This window comes from Passer domesticus, chromosome 12 (assembly GCF_036417665.1).
Source record: "Passer domesticus isolate bPasDom1 chromosome 12, bPasDom1.hap1, whole genome shotgun sequence".
Classification (NCBI taxonomy): domain Eukaryota; kingdom Metazoa; phylum Chordata; class Aves; order Passeriformes; family Passeridae; genus Passer; species Passer domesticus.
Window position 1 is genome coordinate 12252169 of NC_087485.1, and position 17389 is coordinate 12269557.

At 45.0% G+C, this 17389-nt stretch overlaps 1 protein-coding gene across 7 annotated transcripts in view; it reads left to right on the forward strand.

The window, feature by feature from the left end:
- ZNF423 (zinc finger protein 423) overlaps nt 1-17389 on the forward strand; it is a 281397-nt gene that overhangs the window by 9941 nt on the left and 254067 nt on the right. The window contains exon 1 of one of the 7 annotated variants that reach the window (XM_064386385.1): nt 5422-6694. The exons of the other annotated variants lie outside the window; for them this stretch is intronic. The gene's annotated coding sequence lies outside the window, so the exon portion shown is untranslated. Of the gene's footprint in view, nt 1-5421; nt 6695-17389 lie in introns of those variants that run through there. 7 annotated transcript variants of the gene reach the window in all.

The following is a 17389-nucleotide window of genomic DNA, read 5'->3' on the forward strand; positions in this document are numbered from 1 at the left end:
TTCCTCAGGTTAAACCTTGACTTGGGTGAAAGGTTGCCAGGGGCTCTTCTTCCAGCCCTCTTTCAGCACTTTACAGCTTCGTATTTCAAAGTAATTAGTTCTTTTTCCATGACTGACTTGATCCCTTGCCACAGTACATTTATTCATAGAAGTAGAACAAAACATAGTAGATACTACCTGAACTGCAATCAAGTAGATGGGTGAGATGTGGAAAAATCTGAACTTGCAAATATTTGGCAGTGATCAAATAATAGTTGAAAGAGTGGAACTCAGCCATGCTATTTTCAGAGCAAATTTTATGTGAAAGAATTGGAGAGTAGGGGAGTATACTATTCTTTATCTAAAAATGAATTCGTTCTAACATTATAAAAGCATAAGAACATAAAACTCATCTTTCATGTCCTTAGTCTGAAATCAGATTCAGCTACTGTCCTTGCATCTGTTTGAAGTTGGTATGGGTTGAGGTGAACACCTGGCTATTTTAGAATGCTTTTTTTCCTCCCCTGTTGTGAACTTTTCCCATTCCACAAAGCTTTCTTTTTTAGTTACCAAGTTGGTTGCAATTCTTTTGAGTTACTGAAGCTCATGGGGAAACCAGAAGGGCAGCAGAAACGGTGAGGGCGGTTCAGATTTTAAACATGAATATTCTTGGATGCATAGGATTAGAGTATAGTGTTTTGTTGTAAATTAAATACTGCTTTAATGATTGAAAATTATGGGGAAGTCAGCAAAAAAAATATTGTGGCATCTGCTTAATTTGATTATTTTATTTTATTAAACACTGGTGTAAAAAGAAATTACATGTACACTCTTGACAGCTATTGATGTGCTGAGTCTGATTCCTTGGATGAATACTAGGCACAAACTATCAAAACTAGTGACCTACATTATGGATTAAATCCTTGCTTAGAACCAGCCTCAGATGACATCTGTTTGTCATGAAATAAAATCTGGCTTTAACTGTTCATACCAATTGCACTTCATTTGTCAGGTTTAACTTGTTTTAACTTGTGTGCAGGTTAACATTAATATCAGAGAGTTTGACTTTGTAGTGTGCTCATGCTATGATTAGTAACCCTGCAGGTCAGCGTGCTCTGTTGTTAATACCTATGGGACTGGTAGCTCAGTGCCTGTACATCTTTTAAAGTAGGGCACTGAATGAGAGAGGCCAAGGCGTTTGTAGTGTTGGGCTGCAGTGCTCATTGCTGTATCTGCTTTCAGTTACTTGTTTTCAGGCATTTCTTAAGCCTGGTGGTTTTAGACCTTCACAGTTAAAGGAGTGTCCTGTACAAACAAAGGTGGATTTTACTGTTTGTTTTAAGGCAGTTGACAACAAAACACAAAAACTATTTCCAAACAGGACTCTCAGATGCAAAGGAAAATCCTCCACCTCTTCTTTTAGCTCCTGATAAAAGATTTGGACTTCTGGGATGTTCTTGACATCATCCTGCAAAATGGCCACAGCTTGAAGGGACACCTGCCCTTTAGCCACCAGGTGAGTGACAAAGCCCTGTAGCTGTTTGGTTTAATAACTGTAAATCATTTCTGGTTAGAACCTGATACTGACAACTACACATCTATTCTAGCTGGAGAACTTAAATCATTTAAATAATTATTTAAAGAACTTTTCATTTAAATAATGAAAACAGCAGCCATTTTTCTTCAAGCCCATGTCAGCCTGAAAAGTACTGTTTCCATGTTGAAAATCCATCTTCCCTTCCCTTCCCTTCCCTTCCCTTCCCTTCCCTTCCCTTCCCTTCCCTTCCCTTCCCTTCCCTTCCCTTCCCTTCCCTTCCCTTCCCTTCCCTTCCCTTCCCTTCCCTTCCCTTCCCTTCCCTTCCCTTCCCTTCCCTTCCCTTCCCTTCCCTTCCCTTCCCTTCCCTTCCCTTCCCTTCCCTTCCCTTCCCTTCCCTTCCCTTCCCCTCCCTCTACCCCTTACTCAAAAATCCACCACCATGTGTTTATGCTACAAGGGACTAAATAACCAAGTTTTCATGCCAAGTGTTTAATGAACTAATAAAACATTGTGAGTTTTTGTGGTCCCTCTGACTTCTGTCATTCCTATCCAGCCATGGGCATCTATGCCTGCTACTTTCCCTTTCAGGGTGGGACACCACAAGGACATGGAACACACAAAAGTGTATATCAAATCATTAGGTTTGATAATACAGTAAAATGAAATATTAAGGTGGCAATTAACCTTTCACTAATAAAAGAGGGCATTGATTTTTAGGTGAAAGCAGATGTGGGGAGGATGAGCAAATGCAGAAACTACAACTGTCTTACAGTATTTGTTATATTTTGTCACAGCCATTCCTGTTAAACCAGTGCAGCAGCAACAGCGAGCTTTAGCTGAGAAGACACTGACAGCACTGAGAATAGTGGAAGTCCTGTAACCAACCTCACACCCTCTGTCACCTGCGAGAAATGAAAGCTTTAAGAAGGCTTTTCCTTTAAACCAAATGCTCATGAATGTCACTGCTGCACCTTTGTGATTTTAAATTCAAGTTGTAAACAGTCACAGAATAAAGTTGTGTGTTTTACACAGTTGCCACCAGTTTCAGCTTGTGTTTGAATTTCATCAGACTATTCAGATTAGAATGGGCAGGTCTCATCAGACCTGGCTTTCTCTGCATGTTGGGTAGGATGGATGGAATCTCAGTCATTTCTGCATTTTACCTTACAGGGGTGAAGGTGAAGACACTGATCAAGAATTGTGGGTGTGAATTGCTGGTCTGTTAACTGACAGTTTGAAACAGTTTTATATCAGCCTCTTAAATGTTGAATTTGCTTGCAATTGGATATTTTTCATTTTCAACTGCTTTAACTTCTATTATAAGTTGAAATTATAACAGTGGGAAAATTAAAGAAAAAAATTGAAATAACTATAATTAGAAAAGTAGTGAAGTAAAATAATGTGAAGAACTGCCTTAATTTGTACTTACATACATTCCAGTCAAATATCAGATTTAAACATTTTTAACATACATTCCATGAAAATACCAAGTATATGTGGACTTAATACATGCAAAATATTTAATATTAGATTAAAATATTGCTTATAGATTGAATATAAACATGTCAGCAATGCTGATCTTGAAATTTTATGGGGATTTTTCCAATTTCTGAGAGAGATGATTGTTTTCCTACAGAAAATAGTTTAGAAGTATGTGAAGTATATGTCAAGTTACTGAATGTAACTTTTGTAATGCATTAAATACATCCTTACCTGCAACCATGATAGGCACAGTACCTTTGCAGAAATGAGTGAAATTTTAAAATTATTGCCATGTCTTTAAAAATGGGAAGTAGCTTTTGCTTTATATTTCTGGTGTGTAACATCTGTTTTTCATAATAGTAGGAGAAAATATCCACTGGTAGTGAATAGCAAAGAACATGACTAGTATGTGTTCTTAGCAGTATATCAGAGTAAATTGTTTTGTTCTTTTTGCAAGACAGATTGGCTAATGTCATCACAGTGCATTGTGCAGCACTTCACTGTCTAGAAGGTGACTACAGTATTGTGTTTTTCTGATAGTGCTTGCTGGATTTTCTCTCTCACAACTCATTGTCAGATAAGCTTTCATTATTAAATTTATTCATTCTATGAATTAGATAAATTATTTTAATTCCTTTTTTTTTTTTTTGTCCAAGAAACAATACCACCTAGAAATTTTAATGGAACAAAATTGCTCTGCAGTGCAAACCATAGAAAGTAGTTCTGTGCTTGAGAACTAAGTGGTGTCTTTCTGTAAGACCTGCCAATTTATTTTTATCTTGCAGGCTTTTTCATTCATTCATCATTTTCATTAATACATTAACTAAACCCTTAGGAACTACCTGTCAGCCCTGGAGTAAGTAATAATGTAGCTTGCTATTTTTCAAGAATGTAATACCAATTTTTAAGAATGATTTGTGGTAAGTGATAGTGTAATGGTAGTGCTGTCATTGAGTAGGTAACTAGCCCTCAAAATTATTGAACCTCACCTGAGCCCTAACTATGAATTTATTTAGCTGTTGGTACTACAATGTCTGAGGGCTGCACACACTTACAAATTGCCCTGCTGGTGTCCATGTGAGATAGGAGATTGCACAGGCTTTCCCAGGGGAACCTGGAAGCTTGTTTCAGAGTCTGGAATTGAACTAATTCTCTTGAGCCCCACAGTAGGTCCTTAATCACAAAATCATTCCCCACTTCCCCCAAAGGGATTAAATGTAATAACTTGTATCATTTAAGGGCTTTTCTTTTTTAACACTTGAGGTTGAGGGTTTGAGGTGAACTTTGCTAAAGAGTTAGCTGTCATGGTGTAGAATTTCTCTTTCCAGAGGCGGGGAGTGGGAAGTTGAGATGCTGCTCTGGCACATGGGGATTGATCTGCTGCTGGCCCTGCAGTGGCCTCCAGCTCTTAGTGGCACCTTGGTAAGCACTAATCCCTCTGTGTCCTGAGGAAGGTGCTAAAACCAAGTATCCCAGGCAAACAGAGTGAAAGACATACACACCTGCACTGTGAAGAAATGAAATGTGTAAAAGGGAAAAGGAATAATATGTTGCCATTTTAGGAGTCATATTGGGCCTCTGCTTTCACATATGAACAGGAAATTTAAGGGAGCTAAAAAACACGAAACCAGTTTATACCTGCATTTGGACGCAAGTGGAGCACTTCTGTGGATGCTTACTTTTCAAATGAATTAGATTAAAGTTAGTGTTTTGACATGAAATTAGCATAAAACTAAATTCAGCACACCTGTGCACAAAGGAAATAATGTTTGAATCTTCAGTGATTTAAATACAGGAAAATAACCCCACACAAACTAACCAAGCCAAACAAACAAACCCAAGCCTTGCAGAATGTTATCATCTAAATGAATTATAATTTATTTTTCTGAGAAAACTTCTGAGCAGCGTATGTACCTCTTTCATTGTCCTGCTATTTTCAGATTCTCACAAGTGGTCTTCATCACTATTAGACAAATAAAAATGCTTGGTTTTCCTCCAATTAGGTGTTTGAGTGAAGTATATTCTTTTAAAATTGGTTAAAAAGGCCAGTGGTCCTTAAACATTCACAGTGCTGGGAAGCATGAAAGAAGAAAATATGAAGCACTGTAGAGGTGAATAAAGAGAAAGAAAAGGTGAACTGAACCGTGGACAGCTCCTAAGTCCTAGTGCCCTTGGGAAGAGCCGGCAGTGCCTCCCTTGGGGAAGAAGTGCCGCAGTGGTTGAGGCGCGGTGTGAGGGAGGTGGGCACACAGCACTGCCCAGCATGAGAACACCTCCTCTGCCCAGGAGCGTGAGGCTCCAGCACAGCCCGCCTCGGGCCCCTGCTCGTGGAGAGAATAAATTCCCACTTGGCTGCTCTTGCTGCTCGTTCTTGGGTCGCCTGGGAGCCTCCTGAGGTGCCTCTGCTCCCCTCAGAGCCGGCGGCCGCGTGCGTGCAGGGCTGTGTGAAACGGCCGCCTGGCTGAGGCCAGCGGGGAGAACACCAACTTCCTCCATTGTCTGTGCTCCAACCTCTGTGCTACACCTGAGGATGGCAACAACCCCCATGTTTGACCAGCATCAGGGCCCACGGGAGGGCTGCTGAGGGCAGAAGATTGCCCTCAACACATCCTTTGATCTATCTGCTGTTGTTTTCCGAACTGCTCAGCTGGGCAGGAGTCACTTGAGGCCTACATTGCGTTTTACCAAAAAGAAAACATATCAGGTGAGATTTTAACCAGAACCCTGCTCCAGTGATCAAGTCGAAAGAGGAACATTAACTTTCATCTATAGTTAAGGCTAAAATATTGCCCAGAGTGCTTGAATTATTGACTCTCTTCATATCACCAGTACTGCTGTTGATTTCCACTTCCTCAGGTCTCATGTGGTGATACATTTTAAAGGAACTGTATATCTCATCTTGCCCTCTTACATCTTTAGCTGGATTTACTCTTCTGACAGAAAACTTGTATTTAAAATATTTTTCAAACACCAGTGCTATTCTGACCTGCTTTTGAACTCAAATATTGTACGTGGAGTAAATGAAAATGTTGTTGAACTGTAGTCTGGCTGCAGAGGCCTGGTAAAGTTTGAGTAACCAAGGCAGGAGAAAGTGATTACCTTTTTTAAAATGTGTATTTCGGGCATAGAACTTTTCTGCAGTGTACCAACATCTCAGCCTGATGCTTGCCCTGGTGCCATGCACCTAACACGGCAGAGGCAGGACAAGGAGTGAAGCGAGTGGGAGGCTGCCCATTTCCCCAGCTAGCGGCTGTGCTGCACCTCTGTGGTCAGAGCTGCCAAGGAGGAAAACAGCTCTCACTGCTAGCCCTGCACCGAGAGCCTGGGAATTGAGCACCAGCCGTGGAGGGCAAAGAGGCATCTGAGGCTGGTCTCCTGCTGGAGCAGATCAAAGTGACACAGGGAGCCGTGTAGCTGCTGCAACCCAACCAAGAGGGAGGAACCAGTGCCCTCGCTTTGCCTTTTATTTCCAAGGACAAAATGCAGGTGGCATGCTCTCTACCCACTGCAGAGTGGGGAGGAAAGTGCACTGCTCCCTTTCCCTGTCCTTTCTTTTACCCTGTTGCTTCACTTCACCAGCTGGCAGCTAGTGACAGGGTGAGCGTTGTGCCTGGGTGGGCAGCTCTCCCACATCCCTTTGAAGGCTGCCTGCTGCTGCAGTGCCAGGAGAATGCCAAGAGAAGGACCCTGCTGCAGGTAAGAATGCCTTCATGATATATTTGTCTAAAGTAATCTGCAAGCTCTGAAAGAAAGCTTCAGTTACTGCAGTTTTGCTTATGCTTGTTGCAAAGCTGCACGTAAAACCTTAGCACAGTTGGTTTAGCTGTTTCTGTGCCTTGTGGTGCCCAGGCACAGAATGAATCCTGAGTGGGCTGTGGGAAAACCTGTCAGCTCAGTCCCTCTCAAATACTCACATGAGCCATGGGATTGAGAAAGAAGAGTTTCTGGTTTATGAAGGTGATTTCTCATGTTTTCCAGCTGCAGAGCATGACTGGGAGACTGTGGAAGGGCAGCAGTAAACTGTCTTTACTGTCTAAACAGTCTTTGCAACAGATGTGTTGAAAAATACAAATACTGGTTGCCTGAGTGATGAGGGCTGCTGCTTGAGTCTGACTGCACTGATGATTAAAATAATTAATCATCAAGTTTCCATCATCTTGCACTGTCTGAGTGCATGATGAGGAAGCTTGGTGATTAATTATTTTAATGCCTTTAGATACTGTTCTTTTAAGCATTTTGTAATTCTGCATTCTTTCTCTTTTTTTTTTTTTTTTAGTTACCTGTGCTGCTTAGGCTTGAGCATAAGTTCTTTATTGTGTTTTTAGTTTGCTTTTTTTTTGTTTTAATGAGTTTTACTAAAGATGAGAGTGTTCTGTGGGTACCAGGCAGGATGCTGTTTCCTCTTGTGTTAAGAAATTTTCACATGTGCTTGGTTTTTCTTGGTTTGTAGGCTGAATAAATGAGCCTAAGGCCCTTATCCTTTCTTTTGGGCTCATTTGTGTGTTGTAAACTTCCTACTGTGTTTGTAAAAGTACATATTTTATTGGGTATTTTTCTCTTTGGTACTTTTTCCTTATAATCCTTTTATAGTGTTTAATGGGGTGTAACACTGTTGGGGAGGTAAGTGGAACGTGAAGAAGGAAGAAAAATTCCATTCTCAAGTCTGTTATGAATGAAATTATGTACAGTGTTGGCTTGACAGTACTTAAGCTACTTTGATGTCTTAGCAGCTTCTTAATATCCCTTCAGTGAGAACTAATTGTTCAGAAATGCTCCCTGGCAAATTCTGGCATCAGTAATTATAATTCCTGATTTCCTGGGTAGATCTTAGACTCAAGTCTAAGTCAGAAACTGAAAACTGTGGAGTTGTGATTCATTTAAGGTAAGTTCAGTGCTGGTTTAGGTATTGGGGCTACATTAACAACACTAAAGCTGCAATATCAAGTGTCCAGAAGATGATGAACTGAGTCTCCAGCTCAGTCCCATCCCAGGTGTGAGTGATGATGTTGGTGTATTCCCTAGTTATGGTTGTCCTCTGTTGGGTGTGACTATTGCTCACTTATTTGTGCAGGATGTTTGTCTCAATATCTGGGGTATTTTAAAATCAAAGCTGCCTTTTGTAATAAAGGGTGTTGCTGAAATTGGAAGGCTCCTCATAGATAAAAGTGAGCAACACACTGTAAATTTCTATGGCTGTGGTAATCCTGAGAGCTGAGATGTCTCAAAAAGCATGATGTTCTTGCTGGAGTTTCTTGCCTATCACAACATTTCCATGTAACTTTGGGCAAACCAAGTAAAGTGCCTATAACTGCATCCTGTTTGTGTAAGGGTTTCTTTATTTTGATATGCTGTCAGTGGATATCTCAAACCCTCTGACTCTTTTGTCTTCAGTGACAAGGGACAAAGAAAAGTTAGGGGAAACAGGATGCTGTCATGTGCTAAATGCTGGGTGATAATAGAAGGCACTCCTCTAGTTGTACTCCCTAGAGTAAAAAACCCCAAAATTGATGATAAAACGATGCTGTGTGCCTTATCAAACAGACAGACACTCAATTAAAGAAGTGGTGCATCTTTATTTAAATATGTAATCTTGTAATCAGAGAATGTGCCATACTTTACAGGGGTATTAGAAACACCTTAAACTTGGACACATTCTAACACCTGAGCACTTTGTTCTGCATCTGTAAAGCTTCATGAGGTTTCCTAGGGTATGAAAAGCAAACAGAAGCATCACTGTATTGCTTTATTTAGAGTCAGTATTGCTTTACTGTATGGCTCTGCTTTACTTGGTAGCAATTTCCTACATATTTCTGTGCAAACCAGCTGTGGAACATTTTAGTGATGTCTGTTTGGGTTCTTCTTCTCTCTGTCTTTTGGAAGGAAGAGTGCTGGATTGTGTAATTTGTGTAAACTAATGAGCTGTAGTGAAGTAAGACATATTGCAGATGGCATGAATGGAAGTAGAAACTTCTTGGAAATGTATTTGCTGCCTCTTGTGAGCTACTCTGAAATTGCAACACGATGTGTACTCATGAAAGCTGTGAGGCTTCAAGCCTCTTCATCCTTCACTGTCAGTGTTTAGGCTCTTGGGCTAACTCTTTCTGGAATTCCAGCTAGTGACGCCTGTGTGGAAGGGCTGGAGGCCGAGGCAGGCTGTGGGCAGGCCGAGCTGGTTTGTCAGGCCAAGCACAGCCTCTGTGCCATAGCTTCAGCTCTTCTAAGTGATGAGAACCCTTTTGTGGCAAAACTTTCTAACAGCAAAGCAGCAAGGTAGTAAATAACCGAGATTCTGCTTCTGGGTGACTCGGTGGGCTAAGCAGACTCAATCAGCAAGCACAGGCACAGGCCAGAGCTGGCTCTTGCACATCCAGGCACAAAGAAAGCAAGTTGTGTTTCAGCTGGGAGATGGTGCTTTGCAGCTGCCTCTGGGAGACCAAGTGCTGTACTGACTGCACTGAAACACATAAACCCAATCCTTGCATGGCTTTTTTCTCTTTTGATTCCATTAGCAGGAGAGAGAGCACTTCTACAAGTGCTGTTTTCAGAGGAAAAATACTGGACTTGCCTGGTTTGGGTTCCTATTTTAGGGAGGATTTGGAGATAACACTGGTATTCTATTAGGGACCACAGAAATGAGCCATGGCTGGGAAAACAAGCCTCATGCTGGTAGAGTGTTAAGAGATTGATTCTTCTCATCTAAAAAAACAAACAAACAAACAAAAAACCAAACAAAAAAACCCCAAAAAAAGTTGTTTGGATGTGATAAGAGTGTCTGAGTGTCCAGGTACCTCGGCAGGGTAAAGACATCAAATAATAGGAAGTTCTTTACCCTTCCTGCCAATGAAACAATGTGCCTCAAGTTCCAGGGCCAGACCCATTAAATCAGGGACTTCTCATTTACTGGTTGGCTTTTTTTTTTCTCTTTTTGTCCTTGTTAGGTCTTGCCGAAACCACTGTTGATACAGTGTTTCTCTGATGCTTTTCCCACAGTTTTTAACTTACAGGAGTGGTTGAGTTCTTTCGAGAAGTCACCTGGCCGAACGGGCAGAGTGTGTAATCAGATAATCTAACGATGCTGGGCTCAAGATGCTGGCAGTAACCGGAGGGGTTTTCAGTGCCTCCCGCCTGCCCAGCCGGGGTCGTCGCACGTGTCCTGAGCTCGCGGAACTGTTCCTTCAGTGCTTTTGTTTTCTCCAGCACCGAGTCTTTCCTTCAAAGGGATGCCATATTCCCGAGTCCTCAAGCAGTGCCGTAAGGGGAGAGGGAAGGAGAAAACAGCTCTTTACAGAAACTGCTCTGCGACTTTTCAAGTGGTTCGCACAGGAATGTTCCTGTGCGCTCTGCTTCCTCTGGTCTCCTGCTCGCAGGTGCCCCGGCACCAGCTCTCCAGTTTTGTGGGAAAGGGCCGTGAGGATTAGGAAAGTTGGGATTTCAAGCGAGGGGAAGATGCAGGACAAGCAGAAAGCTGGAGGGCTGTTTGGACAGTTTTTGATAGGCGTTGCCAGGCGGGAGCAGCGCTCGGTGGGCCCCGCTGTATTTCAGAGATGCGCCCCGCTTTGGCAGAGCCCGCAGACGTCTAGTTGCAGGTTTAGACTAAACCCACAGGAAACCCAGAGACTGCCCGTGCCCGCGGGGCGTGCTGGCTGTGCAGAGCCCACGGGTGCCGCCCGGGGAGGGGAAGTGCCCCTGCAGCAGTGCAGGACGAGGAGAGCGCCCCGCTCCCGGGCCTCCTTCCCGGGCGGCGCCGGCTCCGCAGGGCCCCTGCCCCGTCCCCGCGCGGCGCCTGCGCTGCCGCCCGCGCCCGCCAGGGGGCAGCGGCGCACCGGGCAGCGGGCGGGGCGGGGGCTCCCGGCCCGCGCTGGGATCGCGCCGGGCCCGCCGGGAATGCTCCCGGGAGCTCGGGCCTTTCCCGCGGGAATGCTCCCGGGAGCTCGGGCCTTTCCCGGCTGGAGCACTCGCAGGGAGCCCCGGCCTTTCCCGGCGGGAATGCTCGCAGGGAGCCCGCGCCTGGGGGATGGCCAGGCCGCACGGGCCGGGCAGGCTCAGCAAGAGCCCTGCCGGGGAGGGGGAGGCGGTCAGCAGGATCCTGGCGCCGCAGGACGCACTTGGCTTCTGGAGCCATCGGAAATGAAAGGAGAGGGAGAAAAGCAAGAAGGGGAATTACAATAATGCCTCTGAGCATTGTTCGGCTCGGTTGGGATGGTTCTCATGTAGCTCGGGATGCTTATGTCAGTAAAACATGATGGAAGGGCTACATTGTTTCCCTGCTATCCATCTGTATCAGTACCGTATCCTAGGGTATTTTTAACCATTCACTATGGAGTCTGCTCTGGCTGATGATTACAGAAAGAACAGAGAGGAAAAATAGAGCTGCATGACAGAGGACTTCCTTCCCCAGGCTGAGGGCTGTCCCGCACAGCTCCTTTCCCGTCTCCTGAAAGCATCAATCAGAGCGGCTGGGGCTGTGTGTGGCGGGCCAGGGCGGCGATGGGCGAGATGGGCACGGGGAGCCGCTTTGTGCCGCTGCGCTCCCAAGCCGGCGCAGGAAAGCTCAGCAGTGCCGCGAGGCTGAGGACATCACCAGCCCTCACCTGATTAAACTGGCACTTTCATTTAAAGTTGTTTTATTTGGGGAAAAGCAAAGGTGCTCTTCTGTTTCTGCATCTGTTCTCCAACTGTTCTGCCACTGAGAGCTTGTGGAGATGAACTTGGAAGCAGAGGGGCAGAAAGTTGTTTCTGGGATGCATTTTCTTTGTTTGGCTTCCTACCTGGAGCATTTATTTAAGAAAATGTAACAAAATTGAAAACGTTGTTCAAAATATGGAAATTTATATTTAAACGTTGAATTAGATTTGGGTGAGAAATGGATACTCTTTGTTAGCTACCTCTGTTAAAAACAAGGAAACAAAATTAGAAACAAACCTCCCTGGCTCAGCCAACCACCCCAGCCTGTCCCAGAGGGATGACTTCAGTAGGGGCAGTGGGAGTGACAGGCAGGTAACCAGGAGCACTCCACCTCTGTGCAGGAAGCACTGCACCCACCTAAACGATACAGATCATGTAGAAAATTGTGTGTTGCTTTGATTTGCTATGATAACACATAGCAAATGCAGACTGGGTCATATATTAATAATCTCCTCAATGTGGTATTGAAAGATTTGATAAATGCAACAGCAATTAAACAGCTTTTTTATACAAAATTTTCCAAGTTAGAAACCCTCCTTTTGCACTTTGGGTTCTTTCCTGTCTTCCAAAAGTAGCAAAGCAGGCTTGAAAGCTCATTGCTCACAAACCTCAAATGGATTCTGAAGGAAAGAGTTTAATTTCATTTTTTAATGTGGGAAGTTAACAAAATTAGCATAATTGTGCTCTGCAGGGTGAGTGCTGTGCAGGCCAGCCAGCCACACAGTGCTAAGCTCTGTGCAGCAGAGCTCGGTGCCCTGGCTGCTGCTGTTTTGTACACCTCTCCAATTATTCTTGTTGATTTTTAGAATTAAACTGATCCCCTTTAACATCTTATTGGAGAACTGAGAAGTATTGAGAGAAACATACGTGCTCCTTTCTCCACAGGGTGGAGCACGGCTGTGTCAAGGAGGTCACCTGGCTCAGGGGTGCACCAGGGCTGCTGGGGACATGAACACACCCAGCAGCCCTTGGCAAAGTGCCTGCGGCTGCACCACAGCCCCGTGAAGGCAGGACCCTCCTGTGCTGCTGATTTACCTGTGCTGGCCTGGGCAGGGCAGGGTGGCTCATGCCAATGTCCTGGGCCTGTCTGCCCTGGAAGAATGCATCCCCTCAGAGGTTGAGTAGATTTTCACTGTAGAAAACATTCCTTCATCCCACTGGTGTGCGAAGTCACCTCCCGTGCTTAGGCACAAACTGAATTACCTGATTAATGTTAGTCTTCATCTGTACTTTCAGCCTGGGCTAATTTTAGAGCTTGGAATAAGGTTGATAATGGATTTGGTTGGTCAAAAATAGCTATTCTGCTTTGAATACACCGAGCTGGATTGAGATGGATTTCCCCACAGAGGCAAGTTGTTGAAGCTGAGTGGGTTTTGCCCATGTAATGTGTCACCTGCAATTAGCCATCAGGGCAGGGCCCCTCTCAGCGGTGGGCACTGGGCTCAGCTGGGCTGCTCAGTACCCATGAGGGCCCCATGCCATCCAGAAAGCAGTCATGCCAACCTGCCTGCCAGTCCCAGCCTTTCCCTGTGGGCTGGGGTACCTTGGCCCCCCCAATGGCAGAACTACGAGTTCCCTGGAGGCACAGGCTGGTTTTGGTACTGTTTATTTTTGGTACCTTGCAGGTGACACTTCGCTATTTGTTTTGCTGGTTTCTGTTTGAAAATAAATTGCTGTGTCAAAAAATTGATACAGATACCTGGAATGTTTTGGAGAATGACGAGGTTTGGGAGGCATGTTTGTCTATGAATAAAAGTGATAGAAGTTTCCTTATAATCTCTCCCCAGTGCATTTGCCTTTGTAAGCCCTTCCACATCTGCCTGTCCCACTGCAGTGCTGTGGGTCATGGTTATGCTGCCATCACACAGGCCTGTGACACTGCACTGTCACTGGGAAGGCACCACAGCCACCTGAGCCAGCACGCAGGGCTGTGTGGAGACATTGGTATTTCAGGGAAGCCTTGAAAATTAAAATTCTGTCTGGTCTCTTCTTTAAAAAAAATACTGCCAAAGAGAAGTGGGATGCCAAAAGGAGGAAATATCCCTCCTCAAGTCTGATAACCTGTCTGTGTGGCCCTCCTTTCATACTGCAAAGCACCTGCCCAGGGGATGTGGCCATGCTGGGTATCCCCCCCACAGAGTGTGCCCCTTCCCCATGCCCACCCTGACTCTCAGGCTGATGGAAATGTTGGAGGTGAGATTTCAATGTGAACGCAGCATGGCAGGGATGTTGTTTCATGAAGAAATTGTTTGAGAGCAAATTGCCATGGATCAATGTAATCTAATTCCTTTGCTTCTGTGATCTAAATACATGCTTTAATAATTTATTAAGGGGGAGCGTCTAACGGGCAGGAGGGAAATTATAAAGGGTGGTTTAACAGAAAGTGGTATAGGGCAATAAAATATTGAAGTCAGTCATTAAAAGGTGGAGAATGTCGAAGTAGTTAAAGGTGGGAGGAGAGAGAGAAAGTGAAACAGGCTTGGAGTGTTGGGCAAGAAGCCCTGCAGGACCATTAGAAATCCTTTGGGTGTGAGGTTTGTTCTGTGCCTTTCCATAGAGATCCTAAAGGCATGGGCTAGACTAAAGGGTCTTTCATCTCTGAATTAGATTTAAATTTAAAACTGAAGAGACACAATAGGAGGTTTCTGGTTCTCAGAATTCACTGTTCTTTTCTCCTCTGCTATTAGCTTAGTTGACAGAAAGGATTTGTTATGGCTTGTGCTGCTGGACTTGGGGCAGAGCACCCCTAAAGCAGCCTTGCAGGCAGCTTGGCGCTGTTGGGGGACTCAGGTGCACAGAGCCATCCAGGTGCCACTGTGTCAGCCATCATACCCTTCCTCTTGTTGTATGGCCCATTTCTGGAAGAAAGTAAAGGCAGACAAAAGCTGTTCTGAGGTGCTTTTAAAGGGAAACATCCTCACTTCTGGCACTGTCTGTCCACAGGGAGTGAGAGGACTGAAGCTGCACAGCAGTATTTGGGGCAAAAATAGCACCAGGAGGTACCAGGGGGATTTAATTGCACTGAAAGTTCAGCAGATCTTGTTCAGATGTTTGAATGTAAGTATTCAGCTGAGTCTCACTAGGATCACAGAGTTGTACATTCTTCATCTTCCTGGACATTATTTTCTGTACTTGTGGAGGTCCTCACACAAACTGACACGTGGGGAATGTGGGTCCTGTTCACACTGTGTCTTTGCATTTGCTTGTGCAAAAGCTTTTAGCATAGACATCACATGGACATAATCTGGTGAACAGCAAGAATGGAGGCTTGGGAGAGGGGTGGGTGATTTTTTTGCCTTGTTATGTCTTCAAATACTTTATAAAGTGCTATTTATGTTCCTGGACATAATTCTGCATTAAATAGAATGCAGCAGGGAGGACTTACCTGAAACTTGCTCTGCCTTTTAGACAAGGACTTGTCCAAGACATCAGTTTGATTTTCTGACACATTGGAAATTCTTCCTTATAGTTCTGAAGATGTTTCTGAACTGCAGGGTCCTGGTGATGGGACAGTTCTCAGGCTTGTGAGGGCTCAGACAGGCTGAGGGCTGAAGAAATGCTGTGAAGAATTAATTATTTGCTCCATGTATCCTTGATTTTGCACCCAATAACAGGAAACTGTAATTTGCATTGATTTTCTATATATTTAATGTTTTTTAAAGTTTACTCTGCAGAAAAGCATCATTGATCTCTTATACAATTCTGGATCCTGGCTGTAGTCTGTGATCTCTTCACGTATTTCTTTTGCTATTAATAGTACTTACTGATTTGTATGTAGTAAGTGATTTAGTCAAAACTATTTGGAGGCCACATTTTCTAGGGACTTGTTGCGGTTTTACAATATCATTACTAATGGGACGAATTTCAAATACATTCAAATTTGTTTAATATTTAGCAATCTGAAGTCTATGTAAGCATTGTTTCTGGCGTGCCTGCTCTAAATGGCCAGTGTGCATTAGGAAAAGGTTTGTATCCATAACATTGCTTCAACAGAAAAGCACTGAAATAAATAAATGCAACGGTAACACTTTGCCAAACTGTGTTCCAGACAAAATCCTTCCCCCCACTTTCATTCACCTCTAATTATGACTGGCCCCTCCCCTCTCGCCCCTCTTGCCAGCCTTTCATTCCTGCATTTATGAGGTGCTCCGGAGCTGTTGGTTGGAGGAGCTCCACAATGGGGACAGGAGTTGGGACAGAGCGGCTGACAGGAGTAATGGCTTTGCTTTGTACGTCTGTCATCTAATGCTTAACTAATGCAGAATTACTGTCAGCCTCCCGCGGAGCTCACTTTCCTCTCCACCTGAATGCGTAATGACTCCGTGGCAAGGAATTTGAAATAAACGCTTAATGGCTGGACACTTAGAAAATTAGGAAAGTAGCCGAATTTTGTCAGGTTATTGTCTCGCCAGCTCTCTCTGCCCCGTGGCAGGTGTGGGACAGGAGGTGCCCAAACCTCCCGTGCCAAGCCCCTCACGGCACAGGGGGTCCCTGGGCAGCCTCTGCCACCTCCCTGGGGTGCAGCGTTGCCTGGGGACACCGCAGCCCCTGATGCCTGAGGCTTTGTGGGGCCGCCTTCCCCTGCAGGGGTGCTCTGCACGCAGGAATCTGTCCCCGGTGCCAAGCCCTTGCTGGCAGCCCCGTCCCACAGCAGTGCGGGTGCGTGGGACTTCTCCTGGGCTGCAGTGCACCCTGGAGCCGCCGCGATGCTGCGCCCCAGAGAGCGGAGCAGTCCCTGCTGAGCTCTTGTCGCTCAGTTTGCAAACCCCTCTGGAACCATGTGGGAGGAAATATGTTTTCTAAATGGCAGTCATTACCAGCTAATGGGAATGTTAGCAAAAGGGGAGAGCTTGGAGACGCGGGGGTGGTCGAGTGGGGGCCAGCAGGAGAGCTGTGCCACCACAGGGGCTTGGCAGGATGTGGGGGCTTGCTGTGGGCAGGCCCAAGACAGCCAGTGCCTCCAAAAATGACTGCTGGACCTGGAGAACTACGGCTTGGTGGGATGGAAGCAAATCCAGGTGACATCTTGTAGTCAGGATTATGTTCCCACTTCTCAATGTCTGTTCCTTCCCACAGAGGGGCCCAGTGGTGTATGGGAACATATGAGTGCTGCTTTCAGACAAAGTGGTCTGGGTTAGTTTTCATCAGTTTTGGCTCAACTCTGCATGGGCTGTACTGGCCCACAGCGTGCCCCAGTGACACAGTGACAGCTGAAGCCAGCTGTGCTTCCTAGAAATACTGTTGGGATCAGAGGTGGTTCTTTGTCCAAAGTCCACTCCTCCTGAGGTCTCCCTGGAATCTGCACCAAAATCATTCTAGGCTGTGCATTTCTACCTGCCTTGTCATCAGAGACATTTGGAAAACAGCCTTGACCTCCCTGCTTTGGTCAGGAAGCGTTGATGTGCACAGAAAAATTTTGGAGCTGAAAATGTTTCCATTGGTGCTGTTAAAAAAGTTACACATCACCTTCTTCACTGAACTGAGTATCCTGCTTTCACATGTGGTGCAATAGCTGTGTTAGATCACAACTGAGATACCTGCTGTGGGTGGGCAGTTGTGAGCTCCTCCACGCAAGGATGGGACCACCCTGCCACATGGGAGGAGGTTTTTGACCCCAGTGGTCAAATTTGAGTTTGTTCTTGTTGGTTTTTTCTATATGGTTTTTTCCATATACTATTTTTCAGCTAGCAGAAAACATTCAGGAGA